This window comes from Gorilla gorilla, chromosome 23, assembly GCF_029281585.2.
Source record: "Gorilla gorilla gorilla isolate KB3781 chromosome 23, NHGRI_mGorGor1-v2.1_pri, whole genome shotgun sequence".
Lineage (NCBI taxonomy): Eukaryota > Metazoa > Chordata > Mammalia > Primates > Hominidae > Gorilla > Gorilla gorilla.
In genome coordinates, this window is record NC_086018.1 from 32889994 (window position 1) to 32915454 (window position 25461).

A 25461-nucleotide genomic window follows, 5' to 3' on the forward strand; every position below is an offset into this window, starting at 1 on the left:
GTCTACATCAGTCCTAGCTTGACCTTGAAAATGTCAGCAAAGCTCACCTTGCCCATAGTTTCATCATCAAACATGGCAGAGCTCCAACGTGGCTGTCCTTTTGAATGCCTGTGATCTTGCCACAGAAAGCTTAGAGCCAATCTAACTGAATTGTCACCTGACCTTTGTCCATTCTTAATCTAACATTGGACAGTATGAGTCGCTGGAAAAAGAATGCTCAAAGCAAAGTCTACAGTGTTCTCCTGAATAACAATGGCAACAACAATAACAATTAAAAAACAACACAGCAAGAATAATGGCTAACCTTCATTGAGTGCTTATTAAGTACCAGGCATTCTGCCAAGGACTATACATATCATAGTTCACTTAATTCTTTTAACACACACACACACACACACCCACACACACACACCCACATTAGATATTCTGTCATTCTTCACATGTTTCAGATTTTTAAAAGACTAAGGCCTAGAAAGATTAAGTAGCTTTCCCAAGGCCACACAGCTGGGAAAGAGGAAACCAAGATGCAAATCTTTTTTCACCTACCTCAGAGCACAGCACTGCACCTCAAAGCTATAGCATCTTGCCCGCCACTCTCCTTAGTCTTGGAGTAGTGGGTTCCTGTGTTCCATTATTGGGAGAGAAATTTACTGGTGAACAAATGGATGATATCTTGATGCTGTAGGTGACATGGAATGGCTGATGAAGCTAACGTGGTTGCCCTAGGCTGCTGTGGAGCTACGAACAGTTGTCTGTTCTCTTCAACCCATTGGTGGAGGCACCAATCCCATTTCCCGGTGCTGGCATCAGCTCCTCTATCTCCTATGGTGATCTATTTCCCAGACCACAGCACAACCAGCCGCCTCCCCTGCCCCAGAAGTAACTACATCAACCTACTACTGCCTCTAGCTGGATGTTTGGTGGGAATGATTCTTAACTTGAAAAAACTGCAATAATATGAAAACTTGTATTTGGCCCACCACAGAAGCCTTATCTGGAAGATGTAGAAGGTTCTATGGGAGAATTCTGTGACATTAACTGAAATGCTCTTCACCTGTATTTCACAACCCTGCCCTTCACCCCCTGCACCATGCCAACCAGCAGCAAAAACTTTCTGTATGTCCTACCCTCAGTGGAAAAGGATAATACAGCCTAAAACAAAACTCGACTGAGTTTTAGAATGCCAGTTTTACAGCCATAACAGTGACAGCAGTCTTAACAGCCTTGAGAGAATACTCAAGAGCTGATCTTTGAACAAAAGAAGGCATGGGCATTAAATAAATGATAAAGAAGCCTGAGAGGAGAGGTAACATATATGACATGGGCTAAGAAAAGGAGACAGGTTACCATACATTTGGAAGAGGGAAGTAAGAGAGTTGGTTATTGAAGTAAGTTCCAGAGGAAAGGACCACATTCTCACTCTTGCCCTTTCCACTTAAATCTGGAAAGGAGAGAGGATTCACAGAAACACCAAATGGCTTGGGGAGATCTCAGAGCATAAAATATCTGTATCTTCCCCTCCAGGGTCCCTTGGGGAGTCTGCAAACCTTGCAGAGAGGTTGTTCCCAGCAAGACACAAGAGTCATAGAGTTAACAATGGCAGAGGAAGGAGTCTTGATGGGTGGGCCTGAAAGTGGCCTCATAGAATGGTGTCCCATGCACCCCAGTGGGGAAATGGGGGGAAAAGACACTAAGAGTTGCAAAGCGATTGAGGGGAGAGCAGAAGGGCTAAGAGATTGTAACTGGCCCAAAGGGGCCTGAGTCAGGATGAAGAAGAAACAGAGAGCATGGCCTATCAGTGGGAGACCACATAGTACCACAGACACCACAGAAGCAAATGTCAACACATGGTGATAGGGACCCACCTTCTTCAGATATTTCATCGGAGATCAGCACGAACAAAGGATGATCATGGACCAGATGTCCTATGCCCATCTGATTCCTGTCCCTTGAGGAGAAACAAAGGAAAAAGGAGAAGCTAAGCATCTTGAGTTAATTGTGTATTTGTCCCAAAGAGACTGAGTATTAAACTAGATTTGGCTGAGCATACTTGGTTTTGCAAGATTAAGTTTTTTGCCCTTATGGAATTGGAGGCATGAGAGCTAAGACACTCTTTTATACAGAAATAAAGCAAATTAACATCTTTACAAACCTGAGTTGGGGTTTTTGTGTTTTTTGTTTGTTTGTTTGTTTGTTTGTTGAGGCGGAGTCCTGCTCTGTTGCCCAGGCTGGAACGCAAAGGCGTGATCTCGGCTCACTGCAACCTCCACCTCCCGGGCTCAAGTGATTCTCTTGCCTCAGCCTCCCAAGTAGCTGGAATTACAGGCACCCGCCACCACGCCCAGCCAATTTTTGTATTTTTAGTAGAGACAGGGTTTCACCATGTTGGCCAGGCTGCTCTCAAGCTCTTGACCTCAGGTGATCTGCCTGCTTCGGCCTCCCAAAGTGCTGGGATTTCAGATGTGAGCCACTGAGCCCCGCCCAAACCTTAGTTTTGAGGACTGTTGTGACCATGAAAATTCAGCCCCCAACAAGTGCTCATGGAATTGCTAAGGAAAAATAAAAACCACATAAACATCTTCATTTTAGGGCATGGTCAAGCTACTTTGGGTCTTGGAAGACTAGAAAAAAGAATAGAAGCATCACTTCTGTTACACAGCATTCACTCCCAAGACATCAAATTTTCTCCAGTATTTTGAAATAGGTCATGGAATTGACAGCCATTTCTCTTCATCTTGCAGCAGTATGTAACTACTGATGTATTTCATTGAAGCTAATTCCTGGTTTTTTAATCTATTTTCACTTACACTATCAATGAAGAAGTCCTATTTTGCAAGTCTCATTGGGAATCTTCTCTTACCATCCACATGTTCACAATGATAAATGGTTTTATTGCCAAGCAATTTACTTAGAGGGAAAAAATGACACTCAGGGCACACACAAACATAAGTATCTTCATTGCTTGGAAACACATCTGGGATAAGGGGGACCATTTTTCTCCCTCTCATAGCATTCCCACCTAGGCTTATAAATAGTAACATTTTCCCTCTCTTTCCACTTTTTTCTTTATTCCCATGATGGGAAAGGAAGTATCTAGCATTCAGTGATACAATTTTTCCCTACAGAGCAGAGGAAAAGAGTCTCTACCTAGCCCTCTTCCTTGTGTGTTTTTTTTTCTCTCTGGCATCCACCTACTCAAAACACACACACATTTTTAAGCTCCTGCAGGGGGACACCTTCAATTCCAGATGGTTACTTTCATTCTAGGAGAGGATTACAGAAAGTCTGTTCAGACTACAAATGCAAAATGGGTTCCCATTCTAACTTCACCAATAATTAAGCTGGTATTTGCTGCCCCATTTGACCCCAATGTACTTCTCTCAATTGGCTCTAAACTCAAAAGTGGGAGAAAGGTATAATATATTGGCCCCTTAACTCTTAAAAGGCTTTTGTGTTTTGCAAATATGGTAGATTAGAAAAATGGCCACAGATTAATCTCCTTCCCATACCCACAGCCTCACAAGGTAGTGTTTCTCACCAATAGTTGGAGTTTGGGTCCATGCCTTGAATGTGGGCTGACTAGTACCTTGCTTTGACCAGTAGGACAGGGGCAAAGGAACAAAAACAAATACTTGAAAAGTACTTAGTCTTGTTCTCACAGGCTTGCTCTCTGGCTATTCATGGAAGCCAGCCACCATGTGAACAAGCCCAGGCTAACCACCTGGAGGATAAGAAACCAACATGGAGAGTGAGCTCAGACATGCCAACAATCAAGACCAGGATAGCTACTACAAACCAGCAGGCCCTTGCCAATCCACCAGCAGGAATGCAGATGCATGCACAAGCCCAGTTGAGATCAACTGAGCGCAGCTCAGACCAGAAGAACCATCAGCTGAGCCCAGCCCAAACTGCCAATCCACAAAATCATGAGCCAAATTAATGGCTGTTGCTTAAGCACTAAATTGTAAGAGAAGTGACACAGTGAAGAAAAAAGCATCAGATGACATTGCCCCTTGGTTGCTTTCTATATCGGTGTGCTCAAGTGTCAGATCCAGCTGATCAACCTCAGAGAACTTCCTGTTATCCTCTCCTTGAACCACCTTTTTAATACTTAATCAAGAAACAGGAGTAGAACTCAGAAGCCCTTATCTTGGGAGGCTCACCAGATTCTAGACAGTAAGTCTTAAAGCACTCAATGGAACTTCTGGCATATAGTCACCATTATCATTATTGTTATTATTACTTTGCAGATTAAAATGCTCTTTCTCAGAATAATCTGACAGGGAGAAATTCTTGGTGGACATTTTTGGCAAGCTGGATAAAGTAGTGGTTTGAATTCAAGCCCGGCATTCACCGTTATGGACACTGCCAAAAAGTTCCTAGCATTTCAGCAATTTTCACTCTTCTGAAAGAACTAGGAGGTGGAAAATTATCCTGTTTCCCAGTCAAGAAAAAATGTTTTTGTAGACTGTGGTACACAGTGACAAAACCTTGTCTGTTTCTCCATAAGCAGAAATCTGTAGACACCAGGAAATATAGCAGAATTCTTCTGAGGTTTACTAGTGTGTAGACAGCCTTACGATTGAACTGGATTCATAATCCTTGCCTTGCTGACACAGATGGCATCAAGAATGCAGAGCCAACCTCATTAACTCTAGGACAAAGGGGATTATACAAAATAAATTAAACTCAAAGAATCTTAGAGGATTCTGGGCCTCCTTGACACACATCTGACCTTGTGTGGCAAAGTGAGTTCTGGAAACAATAATGGGGTTTGTTACTTACCTTTCTGAGTCACAGTTTGGGGACTTGTTACCAAAAAAACAATGTTGAAATGATTAGATTGCTGAAATGATGCTGTCATGCAAAGACAGCTCCAACATTTCTATTTCTTTTTTAAGTCAAACAACAGCAGGCTCCTCACTGAAATGTTACTTTTCAGCAGAATTTCAATTTACATTTTTCATTCATTTGCAAAATTTGGATTTATTGCTTTTTTAAGGAAGAAAGCAGTAATATTTTGTGGAGGAAGGCAGGAAATGAGACAAATAATTTTTTGTAAGACTTGTTTGTATGGTCTGTCCATATGAAAAAAATGAAATTCCCATGCAATAAAATAAATTACAAGCAAAAGTTTGTTGGTATATAGTTCCATGTATGTTTCTGCAGAGAGAAATGATAGCTTTTTATCAGTTGATCAGAAGGGGGGGGAAACGATTAAAAATATTTATCAGAAAGAGGAAATGGGCAATAATATAGCAGTTAAAAAATGTGTTCAGGAGCCAGCTTTTTTTACTTTTTGCCACTTACTAGTAGAGTGATTTAGGAAAATAAAAATATGTCTGAGTTTTTTTAGTAAGAATGTGGCTAATAACGCTTATCCAATAGGGGAGTTGTAAAAATTTGATCAGATCAGATATATAACTGGGATATAGTAGGCACTCAGTAAACAACAATGTACTTTCTGCCCTCTAATTGAGCCCCTTGTGTTGTATTTAAAACCTCTCACAATCCAAACCCAACACAAATTCTCAAGAGTTTCATCTATCAACACTCTATATGTTTTTGTCATATATCCCAGCAGCCCTGGCCTGCTATGTGGTTTCTGTCAACTTCCCTAACCCCTTCTTACCAGTAAAATAGGTACCTACCTCATGGAATCACCATGAGGATCAAATGACATTATATATACAAAGAACTTGGACCAGGGCAGAGTGTATGATAAGCACTCAATAAATGTTAACTAAATATTACACTTATTATCCTCATCATCATTATTACATACCACACCCTGACCTCTCCTTTCTCTGTATCATCATAGATGACACTTTATTTTTCTCAGCTTTCCTACATCCTGCTCATGTGTAAGTCTCAATTCACTGATCCCTCCCAGGAATGGCTGAGCCACCAAGCCCCCTGATCCATGTGCCTCTCCTATCTCACATACCATATCACTCTATGGTTCCCTGCTCATCTGTCTGTCTCTCTAGCTAGTCTGTGAGCTTCTAAGGGCAAGAATTGTGCTTTCTTCATCTCTGTACTGCCAGGGCCCAGCACAGAGCCTGGCTTATGGCAACTGTTCAGTGAATAATGGTGCAATTGAAAGAAAGAATAAATGTATGGATTCTATCTCCTTCCAAACAAGCATAGTTCTTATTTAATTTCTTCATTTGTTTTAACTATTTTAGTTTTTGGTGGAAAAAAATGATTTAAACTGGTGTCTTCATCCATCCATTCAGGCTGTTAATAACAAAATACCATCGACTGGGTGGTTTATAGACCACAGAAATGTATTTTTTACAGTTCTGGGAAGTCCTAGGTAAAGACAGAAGAATAGTTGGTGTCTGGTGAGGACTTTCTTCCTGGCTCATAGATGGTGCCTCCTCACTGTGTCCTCACATGGTGGAAGAGACTAGTCAGCTCTCTGGTGTCTCTTTTAAGAGCACTAATTCCATTTATGAGGGCTCTAATCTCATGACCTAATCACTTACCAAAGGCTTCACCTTTTGATACCATCACTGATATGGTTAGGCTTTGTGTCCCCACCCAAATCTCATCTTGAATTGTAAGCTCCATAATCCCCATAATGTCCACGTGTCAAGGGAGAGACCAAGGGGAGGTAACTGAGTCATGGAGAAAGTTTCCCCCATGCTGTTCTCATGATACTGAGTGAGTTCTCACAATATCTGATGGTTTTATGAGACTCTTTTCCCTTCACTTGGCACTTCTTTTTCCTGTCACCTTGTGAGGAAGGTGCCTTGCTTCCCTTTCACTTTCCACCATGATTGTAAGTTTCCTGAGGCCTCTCCAGCCATGCTGAACTGTGAGTCAATTAAACCTCTTTCCTTTATAAATTACCTAGTCTTAGGCAGTTCTTTATAGCAGTATGTAAACGGACTAATACAGTAAATTAGTACCACAGAGAGTCGGGTGCTGCTATAAAGATACCCAAAAATGTTGAAGCAACTTTGAAACTGGGTAACAGGCAGAGGTTGGAACAGTGAGAAAGTTTGTAACTTCCTAGCAACTTGTTGAATTCCTTTGACCAAAATGCTGATAGTGAAATGGACAATGAAGTCCAGGCTGAGGTGGTCTCAGACAAAGATTAGGAACTTCTCGGTAACTGGAATAAAGGTGATTATTGCTATGCTTTAGCAAAGAGACTGGCAGCATTTTGATCCTGCCTTAGAGATCTCTGGAAATTTAAACTTGAGACAGATAATTTAGGGCATCTGGCAGAAGAAATTTATAAGCAGCAAAGTGTTCAAAAGGTGACTTGGGTGCTCTTAAAAGCATTCAGTTTTATGCATTCCAAAAGAGATGGTTTGGAATTGGAACTTATGTTTAAAAGGCAAGCAGAGCACAAAAGTTTGGAAAATTTGCAGCCTGACAATACAATAGAAAAGAAAAAAACATTTTCTGAGGAGAAATTCAAGCCAGCTTCAGAAATTTGCATAAGTAATCAGGAACCAAATGTTAATTACCAAAACAATGGGAACTGTGTTTCCAGGGCATGTCAGAGGTCTTTATGGCAGCCCCTCTCATCACAGGCCTGAAGGCCTAGGGGGAAAACGTTGTTTTCTGGCCAGGGCTCAGGACCTTGCTGCCTTGTGCAGTCTCCGGACTTGGTGCCTTGTGTCCCAGCCATGGCTGAAAGGGGCCAACATACAGCTCAAGCCATTGCTTCAGAGGGTGCAAACCCCAGGTCTTGACAGCTTCCATGTAGTGTTGGTCCTGCGGGTGCACAGAAGTCAAGAATTGAGGTTTGGGAACTTCCACCTAGATTTCAGAGGATGTGTGAAAACACCTGGATGTCCAGGCAGATGTTTGCTGCAGGGGTGGAGCCCTCATAGAGAACCTCTGCTAAGGTAGTGTGGAAGGGAAATGTGGGCTCAGAGCCCCCACACAGCATCCCCAGTGGGGCCCTGCCTAGTAGAGCTGTGAGATGAGGGCCACTGTCCTCCAGACCCCAGAATGGTAGATCCACCAACAGCTTGCACCATGCACCTGGAAAAGTCACAGGCACTCAATGCCAGCCCATGAAAGCAGCCAGGAGTGGGGCTGTACCCTGCAAAGCCACAGGAGCAGAGTTTTCCAAGACCATGGGAACCCACCTCTCACATCAGTGTGACCTGGATGTGAGACATGGTGTCAAAGGAGATCATTTCAGAGCTTTAAGATTTGACTGCCCCACTGGATTTCGGATTTGCATGGGGCCTTTGGTCCCAATGTTTTGGTCAATTTCTCTTATTTGGAATGGATGTATTTACCCAATGCCTATACCTGCATTGTATCTAGGAAGTAATTAACTTGCTTTTGATTTGACAGGCTCATAAGCAGAAGGTACTTGCCTTGTCTCAGATGAGATTTTGGACTTGGAATTTTGGCTTAATGCTGGAATGAATTAAGATTTGAGGAACTGTTGGAAAGGCACAATTGGTTTTGAAATGTGAAAGGGACATGAGATTTTAGAGGGGCCAGGGGTGGAATGATATGGTTAGGCTTTGCGTCCCCACCCAAATTTCATCTTCAATTGTAATCATCATAATCCCCAAAATCCCCATGTGTCAAGGGAGAGACCAGGTGGAGATAACTGAATCACGGGGTGGTTTTCCCCATGCTGTTCTCATGATAGTGAGTGAGTTCTCTCACAATATCTGAAGATTTTATAAGGGGCTCTTCCCCCTTCACTTAGCACTTCTCCTTCCTGCTGCCTTGTGAAAAACGTGCCTTGCTTCCCATTCACCTTCTGCCATGATTGTAAGTTTCCTGAGGTCTCCCCAGCCATGCTGAACTGTGAATCAATGAAACCTCTTTCCCTTAAATTACCCAGTCTCAGGAAGTTCTTTATAGCAGTATGGAAAGGGACTAATACAGTTCCCTTGGGGATCTGAATTTCAACAAATGAATTTTGGGGGGAGGCAAACATTCAGACCATAGCAAGTGGTTTAAGCAAAAGGGAATGTATCTCTCAATTAAGAAGTCCAATAGACAGCTCCTGGCATACCTAGATACAGGTATTGTACCCACTTCTAACTCTGCTTTCCTCCACGTTGGTTTCATATTGATACAGCCTCAGTCGTGCTCCCTTTTGGTGGCCAGATGGTCATTGGTGACTTCAGACTGCATATTCCCAGACTACTTGTGCCAAGGCAAAAACTTATTCTTCCCAATAGTTCTATAAATGTTCCAGAATTGAAATTAACTGGCTAGATACCATCCCCTGGAGAAAGGTAGTAAGAACTCCATATTCTCTAAAAGACTAGTTGCTTCCCAAAGGAAATTGGGTGTGGTTACCCAAAGAAGAAAATATATAGGCTCAACAGGCAAAAATATACTTGTCTATTACAGGTTCCCTCCCTGTCTCTAGTCCTCCTTGCTCCTAAATTTTCACCTAGAGACTTGGGCTTCCACCAATACTAACCACCTGCTTTCTTCTTCTCAGTTTGTGGTAGCCTCTCTCTTACAATCTGTGACACTTTGAGAAGACCCACTAGCCACCCTCAGTCTGTGCGCCCATGGCCTGCTTACTTAAGTCACATCTGTGCAGCTTCCTGATCATACTCAGTGCTGGAGTTTTAGAGGTCTCAATAGTGGACACCTCTTTCCTGCCCTGGTGCAAGACCAACTTAGAAATAAGCAAAAGATTCAGGCAGTTGGGATTTTAAAAGTTCCCTTCCCCACAGACAACAGTTGTTGGAGAACAAGACTTAAATGAGTAGCAGCAATGGGTTTCCTAGTATTGCACATTAGAACTGGGCAGACTTCTCTACCTGGTCACACAGAGTGCTGAAAGCCTGCTGGCTTCCCCATGGAGCCTGCCCCAGAAAAAAAAAAAATTGAAAACATGAAAACAACTCTACTCCTACAGCATTCAGGAGTAGAGATGTGCTTTCTGCAGGCAGGAAGGAATCAAGAGAAAAACAGAAAGTGGCCACGCCAGAGATGCCTAGTTCCTTCTCCCAAACTAACCAATCAAGTAAGTCTCTGCTCCCCCAGAGAAGGAGTGATGGACGTGTGAGGGAGAGATGCCTGTGTATTACACCAATGCATGCTCTTCTGCATGCAGTGGGAGACAAGAGTCCCCCCAACAATCAACCTGGGTCTGGCTTGTTTGTGCATCACTGGTGCTGTAATCCTGACAAAGAAAGCACCTCCTTTCCAATCATGTTCTCTTTGCAAGCAGCTGGAAGTAATCTATAGGGATGTTGTCACTCTTTGGATACCCCCAGGAAGATTCCACCTCTAATTCCACAAGTAGCAGGATGGGGCATGGGAAGAGGCTGAAGGGGAGGGGGCAAGTAGCTGACCCATTAAAATCAACTTGATGGCAGTTCCTTTTGTCTTCCAAAAAAACAAAATGTGTGTACTGCCAAAGATTTTTGCTGACTCTTGGCTTCTTTGCTTTTAGTGCTATTGTTCACCCTGGAGATTTATGGTAATTCTTACTCCCTAAAAGATATCTCTGTAAGAATGCCCATAAATTTAGGAGGAATTGTTTCGATTTTCCTTACTAATTATTTTGCCTTTCAGTTATATATCAGCAATTTTTAAAGTCATAGGATGTTTCTTAGATACAATGGAGTATGAGACACAGGGCTCTGGGATCCAAAAGATACCTAATTAAATAAGGTAAAAGCACAGACGGGGAACCTACTGCACACAGAAGATTGCTCTACCTGCCATGGGAGGACAGGGGGGAACAGAAAAGGAGTGTCTGACCTTGAAGCAATAGCCATTCCCAAGGCTACTTCCATGAATACAAAATGACTTAGCAAAGCAAGGACATTTTAATACAGCAAGTTTTGTTTGGGATATTTCCAACTATATCAGACAGGGGTCTCTTGATGAGTACACAAGGGAGGCATTTCTTTCTGTTCTCTATACAAGAAAAATCTAGTAAATCTAGTATTTTACTGACAAATTATTTTGTTTGCAAACAATGAGCCATGAATATCATACAAGCTAATTTTGGTTTTCTTTTTTATTTTGGCTGCCAGGGAGCTCAAAACCAATATTCAACCCATTTCTAACAATTGTATAGGAGCTTGTAGCAGGCATTTTACATACTAATCTTAGTTTTCCTTGGTTCTCCAATCCTAATGGTCCCTTCATCCTAATTTGTTCACCCATTTATGGTGGCCTGCTCACTGGGTTACAGAGTCCCTGGCCTTCACAGGTTCATAATTTTAGAAAGCAGCCCCAGCTACCTTTCTCTGCTTCTCTGCTCAATTTCAGAAGATGTTTGTCATTACAGAAACCTGGAAGCAGCCCATGCCTGGAAACAGGTAAGGGGTAGCTGAGATAAGGAATGTTCTTGACTTTGGGTAGAAAAGAAGAGACTAGAAAAAAATCCCTAGAACAAAAGCTGAGAGTAGAACAGAGTGTGCACAGCCAGGAAGGGTAATAAGCATTACAGAATTGAGTAGAAGTCATGAACAAGGACTTCCCAGAGCCTGGGTTGAGGTAAAGGGACAGAAAAGGATGGGGGTACTTACACATGCTGTGGAAGATGCAATACTGGGAACGAGAACATATATTCCATGAAAGCAGGAGACACATTGTCTTGCCCATTACTGTCACACATGCCAAGCATGGGATTGCATTCAACTAATCTATTTTCAATGAACAAATGCCTCAGTAGGGATGGTTCATTCGTGATCTGCTTCTCTCTTGACACCTCTATAGCTTGACTTCAACCTTCCTTTCATTCTCTGATGCAACAGTGTTGGAGAAGGCAAAGTAAATACAGTGACCTAGAATCAACAGTTGCAATATTAGTGAGCCCTCAGCATGTTGGGCTAGCCAATGTACCAGGGGAGAGACTGATGCCATCTTACTTATGATTCTGCAGAGCCCAGCAGTTTAGCACATAGGCTGTAGATCTAGATACCTTGGGTTCATCTCCCAACTCTGATACCTGGCATCTGTAGGACCATAGCCAAGTTATATGAACACTCTGTGCCTCAATTTCCCCATTTGTACAATGGGGATAATAACAGTAGCAACTGAATAGGACTGTTGTGCAGACTGAGCCAAGATATGTGCCTGGTGTATAATAAATACCATATAGGTGCTAGCCACTATTTCTAGCTAAAGACCTGGTCAGCTATGGCTCATACCTGCATGGTGATGCTATAAACTTTACTCTTTATAGTGAAGCAGACACTGGGAGCCAGGGTGGTACAGAGCATGGGAACAGAGCTATAGAGAAAGGGAAGAGGTCAACAGAATCGGGTATCAATGAGGATGGGGTCAGGAAGGACAGAGTGCACCAGCAGAACACGCATCTGGGAATGTACCCCTCCAAGTCCTCATTGGCTGGGATTCAAACATGAGACCCAAGTCTCCAGACCAGTCTGGAAAGACCAAGTCAGAGGGCCAGACCTGGAGGGTCTGGCACCCAAGGAAGAATTATTGGTTCTTGGCTCCTTCCCAACATTCTGCTGGGGAAAAAAAAATCCTTAGTCCTTCCCTGGTGTTTTTCAAGGAACCACCATTCAACTAGTCATGTAGGCAAACACCTTAGAACCACCCTAGAGTTATCTTTTGCCCTCATCCCCAGAATTTCCACTGCCAAAGCCCGACCTACACCCAGCTACTTCTCTCTATCTCTGCTACCGCCACCATCACCTCTTGCCTGGGTAACTGGTCAGACCCTGCTTACTGGTCTCCCCAGAGCTTCCCTTTCTCTCCACAACCCACTTTCTGAACAGCAAGCAGATGGATGTATTTTTTAGTGTAAATCTAATCACACCTTCTTCTACTTAAAACTCTACACTGGCTTTCTGTCACCCTTGGAATAAAATTGATGCTTCTTCCTTTAACCCACGAGGGCCTCAATCATCTGGGCTCTGCTGACTTCATCCTTCAACACGTTTCCTCTCTTGTACCATAATTTAGCTGCATATTCTTTTTTTTGCATTTCCCAAACACGCTAGGCTATTAGCACTCTGTGGCCCTTTGCATTGGCTGATCCATCTGCTTAGAACTTTCTGATTTCCAGTCTTTTCCCCCTAGATGGTTCCTTTTTGTCATTCAAGCCTCAGCTCAAATGGAAGACCTTCCCTAGCCACCCATGTTGGGGAAGCATCCAATTCCACCTTCTGTCGCCCTCCGCCCCCCACTTCATGGCACTGAAAACTAATAGGAATGTTCTTGTTTGTCTGTTTACTTTTTCACTGTGCCCCCAAGTACAAGGTGAGCTCTATGGGAGCAGGAATTTTACCTGTCTTGCTATCTACTATTTCTCTAGATCAATACAGTGCCTAGAATAATACCCGGCACGTAGTAAGTGCTAAGAAAATATTTGTTGTGTGAGCAACTTAATCAATCAGAATATGCCCCAGAGCCTGGGGTATAGTCTTTAACCCTCTGTAATAGAGCAGACACTGGGAGCCAGGGTGGTACAGGATGTAGGAACAGGGCTATAGAGAAAGGGAAGAGGTCAACAGAATAGGGTATCAATGAGGATGGGGTCAGGAACTTGCATAAGCTTGCAGGTAAGTGTAAGGAGAGAGAGGACACAGAGACCAGCAGTCAAGCAAGACATGAGCAGCAATGTTCAACTGGATTGCAAGGCCACTGCCTTGGAGATGGAAAATCTATGTGTGAGGGAAGGTCAGGGCAGCTACTTGGATGGAGCATGTCAAGCTGACAGAGAGCCCATTTGGTCCATCCATCCTATCAACAAATCTCTAGGAACTTCTACCATGAGCAAGGCAGTAAAGTGAAATTTGTAAAAGACAAAGAAATTAGTGTACTTCGGTCCCTGCCTAAAGTAGGCTCCTGGGCTACTGAGAACTCAAGTACAGATGTGGTATTGTGTGGTAAGTACTATAACATTCAGAGTCTAAGGGAGCACAAAAGAAGAATTCCTCCCTCAAGTCCACTCTGGGGCCAAGGAAGGCTTTGCAGAGGAGGGGGCAATTGAGTTGGGCATTGATGGCCAAGGAGTTCCGGGAAACCACGTTGAAGCTGGGAGAGTAGAACACCTGAAATCCTGTGAAATCCATAAAATTCATTCCCTGGCTTTTTGGCATTATGCTTCCCCAGCTAAACACCCCCGGCTACAAGGTCTGCCAACTATCTGCCTTTTCAAATCATGCCTTTTATCTGAAACAGCTTTGAAGCTCCCTGGGCTTACTCTCTTCCATTGTTCAAAGTAACTACTGGAAACGCTACCTCTTGGCAGTGAACCGTCACTCTGATCCATCACCAGTGGGAGGTTCAATTGGTACACCCTTTGGAAGAGTAATTTAGAAGACTGTTTCAGAAGTCTTTTTTAAATGGCCATGCATTTATTGTTCTGAATAATCCTGTTTCTGGAAATCTATCCCAAGGAAATGATCCTAAATTCAGAAAGAAAGATAAAAGCTGTACATGTACGTGTTCACTATATGTACTAGTTATATTAAGAGCAAGCTAAATGTTCAGTTATAAGGGAATTAATATTTTTAAGTGGTTCATGCAGTGGAATATTATTTAACCATCACAAAGGGCACTTTCTTAGAATATATAAGAGCTCAGAGAAATACTGCTAAAATAATGTTACGTGAAATAGGATTTCAAGACTTAAGGGCAATATGAACACAACTATACAAGAAAAGTATGCCTTTGTCATCTTATGACAAAGGCTGGGAAATGAGTAGGAGGAATGTTACATGCTCCATTACTGCATCTGGGGAGGTGTTTATTGGTGATATGCAGGAAGCACTGGGACTATTTAAAAGGATTGGGTTAATGTGCTGTTGAAACCCAAACTGAAAGTGGCTCTTGCACTTGGGTTTTAAGTGCCCATTCTACTGATACAGCTTGTCTTCCCCTTCTGCCACCCAGACCCCACACAGAGAATACAAGCTTCCCCAGGGCATGAAAAGAGACAGAGACTGAGAAGAAGAGATAAACATAAACCTAGCAGCACAGACACACAAACACTCTCAACAACAGGAAACTCAGAGGGATGGCACATTAGAGATACATTGAAGGAAGCAATATTGTCCATGGAAACCAGCTGATAAAGATCTAACTCTTAAAGCAAACTTGGAGCAAGTGCCTAAGTGATGACTCTCAGTGAACTCATGCCAGTTAGAAGGTCTGAAAACGAGAGCCAGATCTTCCAATACTCCAGTCTTCCACACTGAGCAATGTGGAACTCTCAGGAGAGTCCACATAGCATATCCTCAAAGACACAGATGCCAACCAGACCTGAATTTGGATAGGTCTGCCAATCTCACTGGCCAAGAGCTCACACCAGTTCCTTAGTGTGGGGAGCTGGAGATCAATAATGGAATCCACTATTTGGTGTTTGTTTATGCTGTGGATGTTATGACTAAATTTTGTATATCTCCTATTCTGGAAGAATTTAGGTTTAAGTCATTCTGTTATCTTTACCTTTAAAAATAGAAAGCAAGGCAGGGCACAGTGGCTCATGCCTGTAATCCCAGCACTTTGGGAGGCCAAGGTGGGCAGATCACGAGGTCAGGAGATCGAGGCCAACAAGGTGAAACCCTGTCTCTACCAAAAATACAAAAATTAGTTGGGTGTGGTGGTATGCACCTGTAATCCCAGCTACTCAGGAGGCTGAGGCAGAAGAATCACTTGAACCCAGGAGGCGGAGTTTGTGGTGAGCTGAGATTGCGCCACTGCACTCCAGCCTGGCAACAGAGCAAGACTCCAGCTAAAAAAAAAAAAAAAGCAAAACCTTTCTTATTCTAGATACATATATGTGGATACTTGAAATTATTGTAGTCAAGATTATATTCTCTAAAGCCACAAAAACAAACAAACAACATAAAAGCAAATCTCCTTAAAGACTGTGGTTTTTTAAATGCTTATTTATACTGGGTGTAATATATATAAACATATATGTATGCAGGAGAAAAAAGGTGGTTAGAGAAATGTATTTCGGTGTTAACAGTGATTGTCTTTGGCTGATTAAACTGAATGATTTGTTTTATTTTGTTTTTCAATGTTTCTGACTTAGACCAATTTTTCTTGATTCTCATGTATTACTTGCATATTCTCAAAAGGAAACCTACTTCGCACATAGATTCTGTTGGAAGTTAATTGGCAGGGTGGGGTAAGGGGGTTTATAATGCTATTCCATATCCCATCATACAGTTTTGCTGGCAGACAATTCTCACCACACAAGAGCTGTCCCCCGGCTGCCTACACGCATTGCTAACACTTTATTTCCTTGTGTTTCCTGCTCTACTTGGACATAAATATGCCTGGCTCCAACCCCCACATTGCCCAATGCCTTCAACTCAGAACGTCTATCTTCTACCAGCTCTATCGCAATCCTAGACCTGATTAGGGGAAATTTAACAGCCTAGGCCAGCGGTTGGTGACCCAAAATCAATGATTCTGGCTGCTGTTCATGTTGTGACCTCGATCCCTACACCTAGTAACTGGGCCATTCCAGGTATGAGCTATGGTAGATTGATTGTAGCGATGCCCCCAATTAAAGGCCTTCTTATATCTATGCCCTCTCAAATGGGATATTGAACTCCCCACCACCCGACCACACACACACACACACACACACACACACACACACACACACACACACACACACACATCTAAAGATGGTGTCCATTTTTCTTACCTCCTTGAATCTGGGCTGGCTGTGTGAATTGCTTTGGCAAATAGAATGTGATAGAAGCATAGGCCTAAAGAGGATTTGTCCACTTCTGTTCTCTCTCTCTTTCTCTCTCTCTCTGTCCCCCACTTCCCCCACTCTCACACCTCTGCCATCATGAGAACATGCCCAGGTAGCATGGGACCACACCCAAACTAGCCTGCTGCAGGATGAGAAGACAGCCTACAGCCCACTATGCAGAGAGAGAGCCCTTCCAAGATCCACAGACTTCCTACCAAGCCCATAGATGACTGCAGAAACTACATGAGCCCATCTAAAAGCATAAGAACCTCCCAGGTGACCAGCAGATTCATGGCTGATAATGTTTCTTGTTTTCAACCGCAGTTGTAAGGTGATTTGTCACATGGCATTATTGTGACAATAGATTGTGATACAGAGTTGATACTCCAGTTCCAATGATTGTCTTTTCTCCCAAATCATCTAAATCTCTGCCCAAAATGCAGGTCCATGCCCCAGTATCCAGAGAAACTTGAGTCTTGCCATGGCCCTAGAGTGCTCTCTGCTTTGGCCCCAGGGTCTGCCTGGCCAGATCCTTTCCTAGCCCCTCTTATCAAGACTTCCCAGACATAGTTCCTCTCTGGGCCACTGCCACCAAGCTCCATGTGACCTTGATAGTGACCATTAACCTCATTCACTGTACACAGAGCCCATCCCACAGCCTGTGAACATGGATATACATGAAATGCTTAATGATAAGCACTAAATGTAGAATGATAAGAGCAATTGGGAAAATGAGGACACCCATGGTTATTAAGCACACAGTCTGTGCCAGACACCATAGTCAATGCTTCTGCTTATCCCATTAATACAATGTCTCCAGTAGTAGATGTTATTATCCCCATTGTGATGAGAATATTGAAGTTCAAAGAGTTTGAGTAACTTGTTCAGGATTGCACAATTAATAACTGGTACAAGTGTGATTTAAAAGCATGTTTGATTCAAAAACTCTGCTCTTTTCACAGTTGCCAGGAGTATCAGTTAGCTATTGCTGAGGAAAAGTCCACCACAAAACCTGAACATCTATTTGTCACTGGTCTGGGGGATCAGCTGGAGTTTGGCTGATCTCAGCTGGGGTCCCTCATCCATCTGTGGCCAGTGGAGGTAGGGGGAGTGGTGGATCCACTCTAGGCCTGACTCTAGAATGTCCTGGTGGAAGCAACCTAGCTAGGATATAGCTCAGGTCTACATCCACAGAGGATGATCTCTCTCATCCTCCTACCTTTGGGGGCCAGCAGGCTAGCCCAGGCATGTTTTTCTCCTAGCAAAGGCAGCAGCACAAAGGAGCAGAAAGAGACAAGCAAGTGCTCTTGAGGCTTGGACTCAGGGCTGGCACACCATCACTTTGTCTTTTTCTATTAGCCAAAGTGAGTCACATGACAGAGCCCCAAATCAAAGGGTGGAGAAGCATGCCTACCTATAGCGGGGAGAGCCCTGCTAAGTTACATTGCAGAGGCACAGATCCGGGGAAGGGTGAAGAATTGGGCCTATTAGTTAAACTTAGATATCATGTCCCCTTATACCTGTGAGATGGTGGCAAATGTGAATCCTGCAAAGCAATGTCTTGTGGGTCAAGAGCATGAGATTGGAAACAGACTGCCAGGTTCAACTTGCAGTTCTGCCACCTTTTAGCTGCATAGACTTGGTTGAATTATGAACTTCTCTGTATTTCAGTGACCTCATCTATAACATAATTAAGCCAACCTCTTAGCATTGTTAATGAAGATTAAATATAAAGCACTTTGTTTATATGTATTATATGTACAGATAACATGATTGCCTATGTAGAAAATTCCAAAGAATCAACAGAAAAGTTCCTGGAATTAGTAGGTAATTATAGCATAATTGCAGAATACAAAGTTAATATACAAAAGTCAATTGCTTTCCTATAAAGCAGCAATGAACAATTGGAATCTAAAACTGAAACATACATAGCACTTAGTAAACGTGAGCTCTTATTACATAAAGAGGTTATAGGCACAGAGAGCAGGGTGCTTCCTCTTCTGTTCTTCCATTCGTTTGTCTCAATCTAAACCTCTTTAGGCCAGTTTCAGCCTCTAGCACTCAACATTGGTGTATAATCTCAAAGCACACTGATGAGTATTCTTTGTTATTGACCTCATTTTCCTCATGAAAAACTGAACTCTGGAGGAGATCTGGGCTTTATATAAGGTAACAAAGTAACCATCATCATCACCATAATTATCACCATCATAACCCTGGTCTTCAGGTTCTCGGTCTCCAGGCTCTTACCCAGCCAGTGAGCCATGCTGCTCCTTTAAATAAAATGAGGGGTTTGGAAGAGAAAATGAAGAGAAATCTTTGGGAAATTTGAGAGAAATGAGTAAAGAAAAAGAAAATATATCCTTTTACCAGAGTTTTCCTTCTTAACCCTGACTTGGAGTTGCTCTTTGCTCTGGAGGAGAGCTCTAGATGGGCTGGGAGATTTGGATCTCATTTGCAGTATTTCTCAAAAGCAGCTGTGCAAACCCAGGCAAGTCATTCTGCCTCTTTGGGTGTCAATTTCCTCCCTTGAAAAGTGAAAATGATGTCTCCCTGTCTGTCTTATCAGTGACAAGGAAAATCAGATGAAAGGATGGATACAAAGGAGCTGTTCAAACTATAAAACATAGCATGGGCCAGGCATGGTGACTCACGCCTGTAATCCCAGCATTTTGAGAGGCCGAGGTGGGTGGATTATGAGGTCAGGAGTTCAAGACCAGCCTGGCCACTATGATGAAACCCCATCTCTAATACAAATACAAAAATTAGCCAGGTGAGATGGCACACACCTGTAGTCCCAGCTACTCAGCAGGCTGAGGCAGAAGAATCGCTTGAACCCGGGAGGCGGAGGTTGCAGTGAGCTGAGATCACGCCACTACACTCCAGCCTGGGTGACAGAGTGAGACTCTGTCTCAAATAAATAAATAAATAAATAAATAAATAAATAAATCATAGCATGAATGTGAGCATAAGAAAAAAAATGAAAAAAAAAATCTCCAATGAGGTTGTGGCCTAGTCCTTTGCAAAGACATTGAAATTTGGTGTCCTGGTGACTTTCTACACGGTTCCTAGGGAGTAAAGAACATGTCATCTACACACATACCCTCAAGAGCTCATTAATTGCACTGCTGGGTAGAAACACATGCATACACATGAAAATCTATCACTTATGGTGCTCTAATAATACCTGAGTTTTGCAGCTCAGGAGAAGTCCAAAGCAGAGACTTGCAGGTACCTAGTGGTCCAACGGAGTGATTGTGCACCAAGGCTTTGAAGCCAAGAAGAACTGAGTTCATATCATTGACTTAAAGTCTGATGCTCAGATGCATTATTAGAGAAAAGAGGGCAGGGGATGATAATATCAACCTCATAGATCCATTGTGCCATATCAATATATATAAATATTTAAAATGAGACAATGTCTACAAATCTCATTGATTGAGAAAAAGAAGAGGGAGAGTGATATCTTAAGTGCCAATCCCTTGGTGTGTGTTACCTCCCTAGAATCCTTATAGAGTTCCTGCATTGTGGTATCAGTCTCCTTCAAAGCTTCCAGATCCTTGTGTGACTCATGCTAACACCTCTACAAATAGAGGGACCAAGGCTGTTAAAATGCTGCCACAGATCAGTGGGCTCATGGAAGGAGCCAGGAAAGGCTGAGGAAGGGAACAGCTCATACCATCATGGCACCCAACAGTTGAGCAGCAAAGGCTGTGGCAAGAATAAGTGGAGATATTCTGAATCTTCAGCTCCCAGAGTCCCTCCAGATTTGCTTAGAGACTCACTCCACTCTATGGACCACAGGCACCGGGAGCACTTTCTGTGACAAAAGAAAATAAACAGAAGGATAAGTAAGAAGTACAATTTTAGGTTATTACAGAAGATTATCGCAAACAAATAGACCTAGTTCTAAATCTCAGCATGCAATTTACTAGCTGGATGGACTTAGGTGGGTCCCGTGACCTCTCTGAGCCTCTTATCTATAAAAGAAGAATAATCAAACCTACCATAGGATTGTGCTGAGGATTAAAGTACATGTCACTTGTAAAACATCTAATCCAAAGCTGGTGCTTAATATATGTTAGTTCTTTCTTCCCCTCTTTCCTCTTAACTTCTTGCATGTGGAATAAATTATCAAATTAAATATATTTACATTAAAGGCAACATCCAAACAATAGAATTCAAAAGGAATGTAGGGAGAGGAAAAATTCACAGTATCCATTCCTTAGAACTTCAGTCCTTATTTTAAAAATAGATTATTACAAATCAATGGGTACTTTGAGAAAATTGTGTCTAATTCTACCCATTTTGAAGACCAGAGGATGTAGAACTGATGCCCAGAAAAATAAAATGGCTTGAAAAAATTCACACAGAGAGTTACAGGCAGATCTTGTATTAGAACCCAGTGTATTAATCAGCTACTGCTGCATAATAAACATCCATCAATCTCAGCAATGTAAAACCTCCATTATGGATTCCCAGGCACCTACCTGTGAATTAGCTGGGCCATGATGGCCAAGATACTCTTCTCAGGGCAAGAGAAGCCCCAAGACAGCTCTACCGCCAAAACACATTTCAAGCCTTTTCTTACATCATCTACTAACTTCCCATTGCCCAAAGCAAATCACAAGGCCAAGCCCCTCAGTAATGGGGTCAGGGAGTATGCCACATTCAGGGAGGATGACTCAGCCCAGGGTGTTCTTGTGGGAGTGGTGGGAGATAGAGACAGAATATAAATGCCTGCAGTACAGGCAGGTAACATGCAAGGGTGAAGTGGGCCAAGACGAAAGGCAATAAGGAGAGGTAGGGCGTGTGGAACTGTGAGACCATGCCTTCAACTCCAACTGATTGTTGCTAGATCGTATCTTTCAAGAGATGCTGACATGAGGATCTCTATAAAGAAAGCTTCCTCCGTCTTAAATCAATGAGCAGTACAACAGAACAAGCTGATGGGCCACATTTCCTCGACCCCTGCTCTTCACCACATTACCTGTCCCTAAGGTTCTCGTTGGTCTTTCTGTGACTGAGGATCTCAGTGTGAGTCCCTAGAAATATTCACAAGACTCAGATCATGGCAACAGGTGAAATGGCAGCCCTGCCACATCCTGAGTTGACAGTATGTAGCAGGTGTCCTAAGATTAAGCTGAGTGGTTTTAGGGAAGTAGGGGAAGGAGAAGTCTTACAAATTTAACTCTTAGAGGCAAGAGCCTTTCCTTCATCAGGGCTCCAAGCTACAGCAATTTGCACAAGGAGCAATCTGCACATTTTCATCCCATCTATCTTCCCAGGTTATTAAATATTTCTTGTCTAAGCTAAGTCGACAAAGTTTCTTCTAACATCTGGAATTTTTAATATCTGAGACTGTTTTGGGGAACTTCATTGTATTCTTCTGCTGACAAGTAAAAAAAAGAATAATAGTAATAAGATGATGATGATGATGATAATAATAGAATAATAATGAGTCACCATATAATGAACACTTGCTGTATGCCAGGCACTGTTATAAGCTCCTTATATGTACTGATATACTGGATTTTAATTATCCTATAATATAAATGTTGTTCTCCATTTTACAGAATAAGAAACTGAGACACAGAGAGGGGAAATAATCCAACTAATATTAGTCAGTAAGTAAAGACATTCATTTTCCCCAATAAATAACTCTTACCAAGCAAGTGACCCACCCTTCAGAAAAAATCTGATGACATCCAAAATTGCCTTTATGAGTCACAAAGACAGTTATTTATTAAATCTCTACTCTGTGGTCAACATATTTTATTGAATTCTCACAATAGCACCATGGGGTGTGCCTAATCCCCATTTTCTCCATAGGAAATTAAGGCTCAGAGATTTGCAATCATTTCCCCCACTATCTAGATATAATTTGGAAGAAGAGGCTTTGAAACCCACATCGGTCTGGCTCCACTGGAAGACAGAGGCTCCAATTTAGAAATGAGGCTGCGATATTATGCTATATGTATATGTTGGTTTTTGCCCACAGTTCCTGGCTCATAACTCACAGATTTTTGTTATGATGTTGGGGAGCTTTAGGCCTCAGCAGCAGGCCTCAGAAAACAGAATCTGTCTCTCTCTCTGACCTTCCCCTGCCCACCTTTCACCAGCTCAAAGCAAGACTCCAATCTTCCCCTGCCCACCTTTCACCAGCTCAAAGCAAGACTCCAATCTTCCCCTGCCTTTCTGATTGAGACCCTCGCTCCACGGAGGATCCTGCCTCATACCCTGGAGGGGAGAATGCTGCAGAGAGGCCCAATCATATTTTTACGTGGTTGTCCGTGCTTCAATCGTGCCTGTGCAAAGTAGTCTCCATAAAGGGCCCAAGAGGACAAGTTCAGGAAGGTTTTGGATAGCTGAACACATGGAGGTTCCTGGAGGGTGGCCCGCCAGAGTGGGCATGCAAGCTCTGCACCCTTCCCCCATACCTCACCCTATGCATCTACTATCTGTATCCTTTGTAATATCCTTTATAATAAACAAGTACATAATTGTTTCCCTGAGTTCTGCGAGCAACTCCAGCAAATTAATCGAACCCAAAGAGGGAGTCGTGGGAACCCCAACTTGAAGCTTGTTGGTCAGAAGTTTGGAGGCCTGGACTTGTGACTGGTGTCTGAAGCAGGAGGAGGGTAGGGGAGAAGTCCTGTGGGACTGAGCCCTCACCCTGCGGGATCTGACGCTGCTTCCAGGTAGACAGAAGAGATCAGATAAGAGATCTGAAAATGAAGAGATCGCATCTGCTCTGACAAGAGGGCATATGGGATGGTTTTGCCTGGGCCCTAAATCCAAAAAGCATTTTAACCAATCAACCCTTAGATACAGGGTGTCCTTAGAGGACACCCAGCTGGTGTCTGCTGCAGAATTGATTGCTTATTTGTTGGTGGGGAGAAACCCTTCACATTCGGACACAGAAGTCTTTTGTCTGTATTGATTGTGGTGTTGAGTAACAGAATAGACAAACACACTTTGAGTTTATGGGGTTTTTTCACCCACAGAGGCTCACAAATTCTTACTTACCTTCCCTCCCAGGCCTTCCCTCCCATCAAAGTTCCAGATTCATCACAGCCTCCCCAGAGCCTAAGCCAGAGATCCTGAAAGTCAGGTCCTGCCTTCCTCTGGCCTAAGCTGGAGATCCTGAAAGTCATGGTCCTGCCATGACCATGATAAAAGGTCATGGCCTTTTTATCACACCAAGTGTGGTGCCTGCTCCTTCACATGCTTAGAGAAGGCTATGACCAGGACTGCTCTCTACCCTCTTGTCCTCTTGCTATCCTCAACTTCTCTTCAACAACCCACATCCAGCTTGCCTTTTAATACTGCAATAAGGTCGAGTTCATAAAATCACGGGCTTCTAGAAACTTTGCTAGCATAATGAAACTTAGAGATGATCTAGTCTACCCTCTTAGTTTATCAGAGAAATTATGAGGCTTCCTGAAAATGCCAGCCCACACTGATCCCTAACCCTCCACACTCTCTTTTGTGTGGATTTTATTGTTGTTGTTGTTGATACCATGCATATGAGCACTATATATTTGCCTTATATTTTTTCTGATGGTCTTTTGTGTATCTTATCTCAGAATGACAACATCAAACAATCAGACCTTCAAGCCAGAGGAGCCCTTATAAATTCACTGGGCAGAGTACCTTCATTTTCCTGCTGAAGAGATGAGTAGAAAGAAGGACCAAGACACACCCAAATCCCACCACCTCCAACACCGGAGGAGCACAGACCAATGAGTTTTAAGACCAGCCCCCTTGTACTCTACCAAAAGTAGGTGACAACTTCCGTTGGCTTTACTTCCTAGAGTTGTCCAATAAAGACCAGTTGAATAGAGTGTAGAGATCATCACCCATTCAAGGTAACCAAACCAGCTCTGAAACCAACAGGCCCAGCAATGAATGCTTAGAGGCAAGAGAGACTGTATAGAAGAATACATAGGTGCAGAGTGAATACACTAAAAATAATACTAGCTAAAATGTATTGAGTCCTCAGCAGTTCGCATGTATCAACTCCTTTAATCCTCACAATAATCTATGAAGGAGGTTGATATAATTTGGCTGAGTCCCCACCCAAATCTCATCTTGAATTGTAGCTCCCATAATTCCCACGTGTTGTGTGAGGGCCTCTGTGGGAAATAATTGAATCATAAGGGTGGTTCCCCCATACTGTTCTCATGGTAGTGAATAAATCTCATGAGATCTGATGGTTTTATAAGGGTTTTCCCCCTTTCGCTTGACTCTCATTCTCTTTGCCTGCCATCATGTAAGACATGCTTTTGCTTCTTCTTTGCCTTCTGTCATGATTGTGAGGCCTCCCCAGCCATGTAGAATTGTGAGTCCATTAAACCACTTTCCTTTATAAATTACCCAGCCTTGGGTATGGCTTTATTAGCAGCATAAGAATGAACTAATACAGAGGTATTATTATTATCCCTCTTTTACAGGTGAAAAAACCAAAGTGCACAGAGATAAAGTACCCAAAGTCACACAGCCAAAAAGTGGCACAGCCAGGACTCAAGCCCAGCCTGTCTGGGTGCAGAGCATGTACCCACAATCCTTGCACCATAGCCTCTTGATTAATGCATCTCCTCTCACTCTTAGCTCCTTGAGAGCATGGGCACTGTCTTGTTCACTACTTTATCCCCAGCACACAGCAAGGCAGCCAGAATTGAAAACTTATTGACCTAAATCAAACTGAACTGAAAAGTCTTTTATCACATGGCCAGGAGAAAGGTGCCATCATCCACTTGCTAATAGGGTGATCCAAAGAAAGTAGCTTGATCTCA

General features: G+C 42.9%; 1 long non-coding RNA gene across 2 annotated transcripts in view; it reads right to left on the reverse strand.

Annotated features, from left to right (window-relative positions):
* The window catches only part of LOC109024552 (uncharacterized), a 241082-nt gene that overhangs the window by 125209 nt on the left and 90412 nt on the right, over positions 1-25461 (reverse strand). The window contains exons 3-4 of one of the 2 annotated variants that reach the window (XR_008675007.2): positions 20343-20483; positions 1866-1948 (exon numbers count right to left, since the gene is read on the reverse strand). This is a non-coding gene — a long non-coding RNA (uncharacterized lncRNA). The remainder of the gene's footprint in view (positions 1-1865; positions 1949-20342; positions 20484-25461) is intronic. The other variant, XR_008675009.2, reaches the window with a different exon arrangement.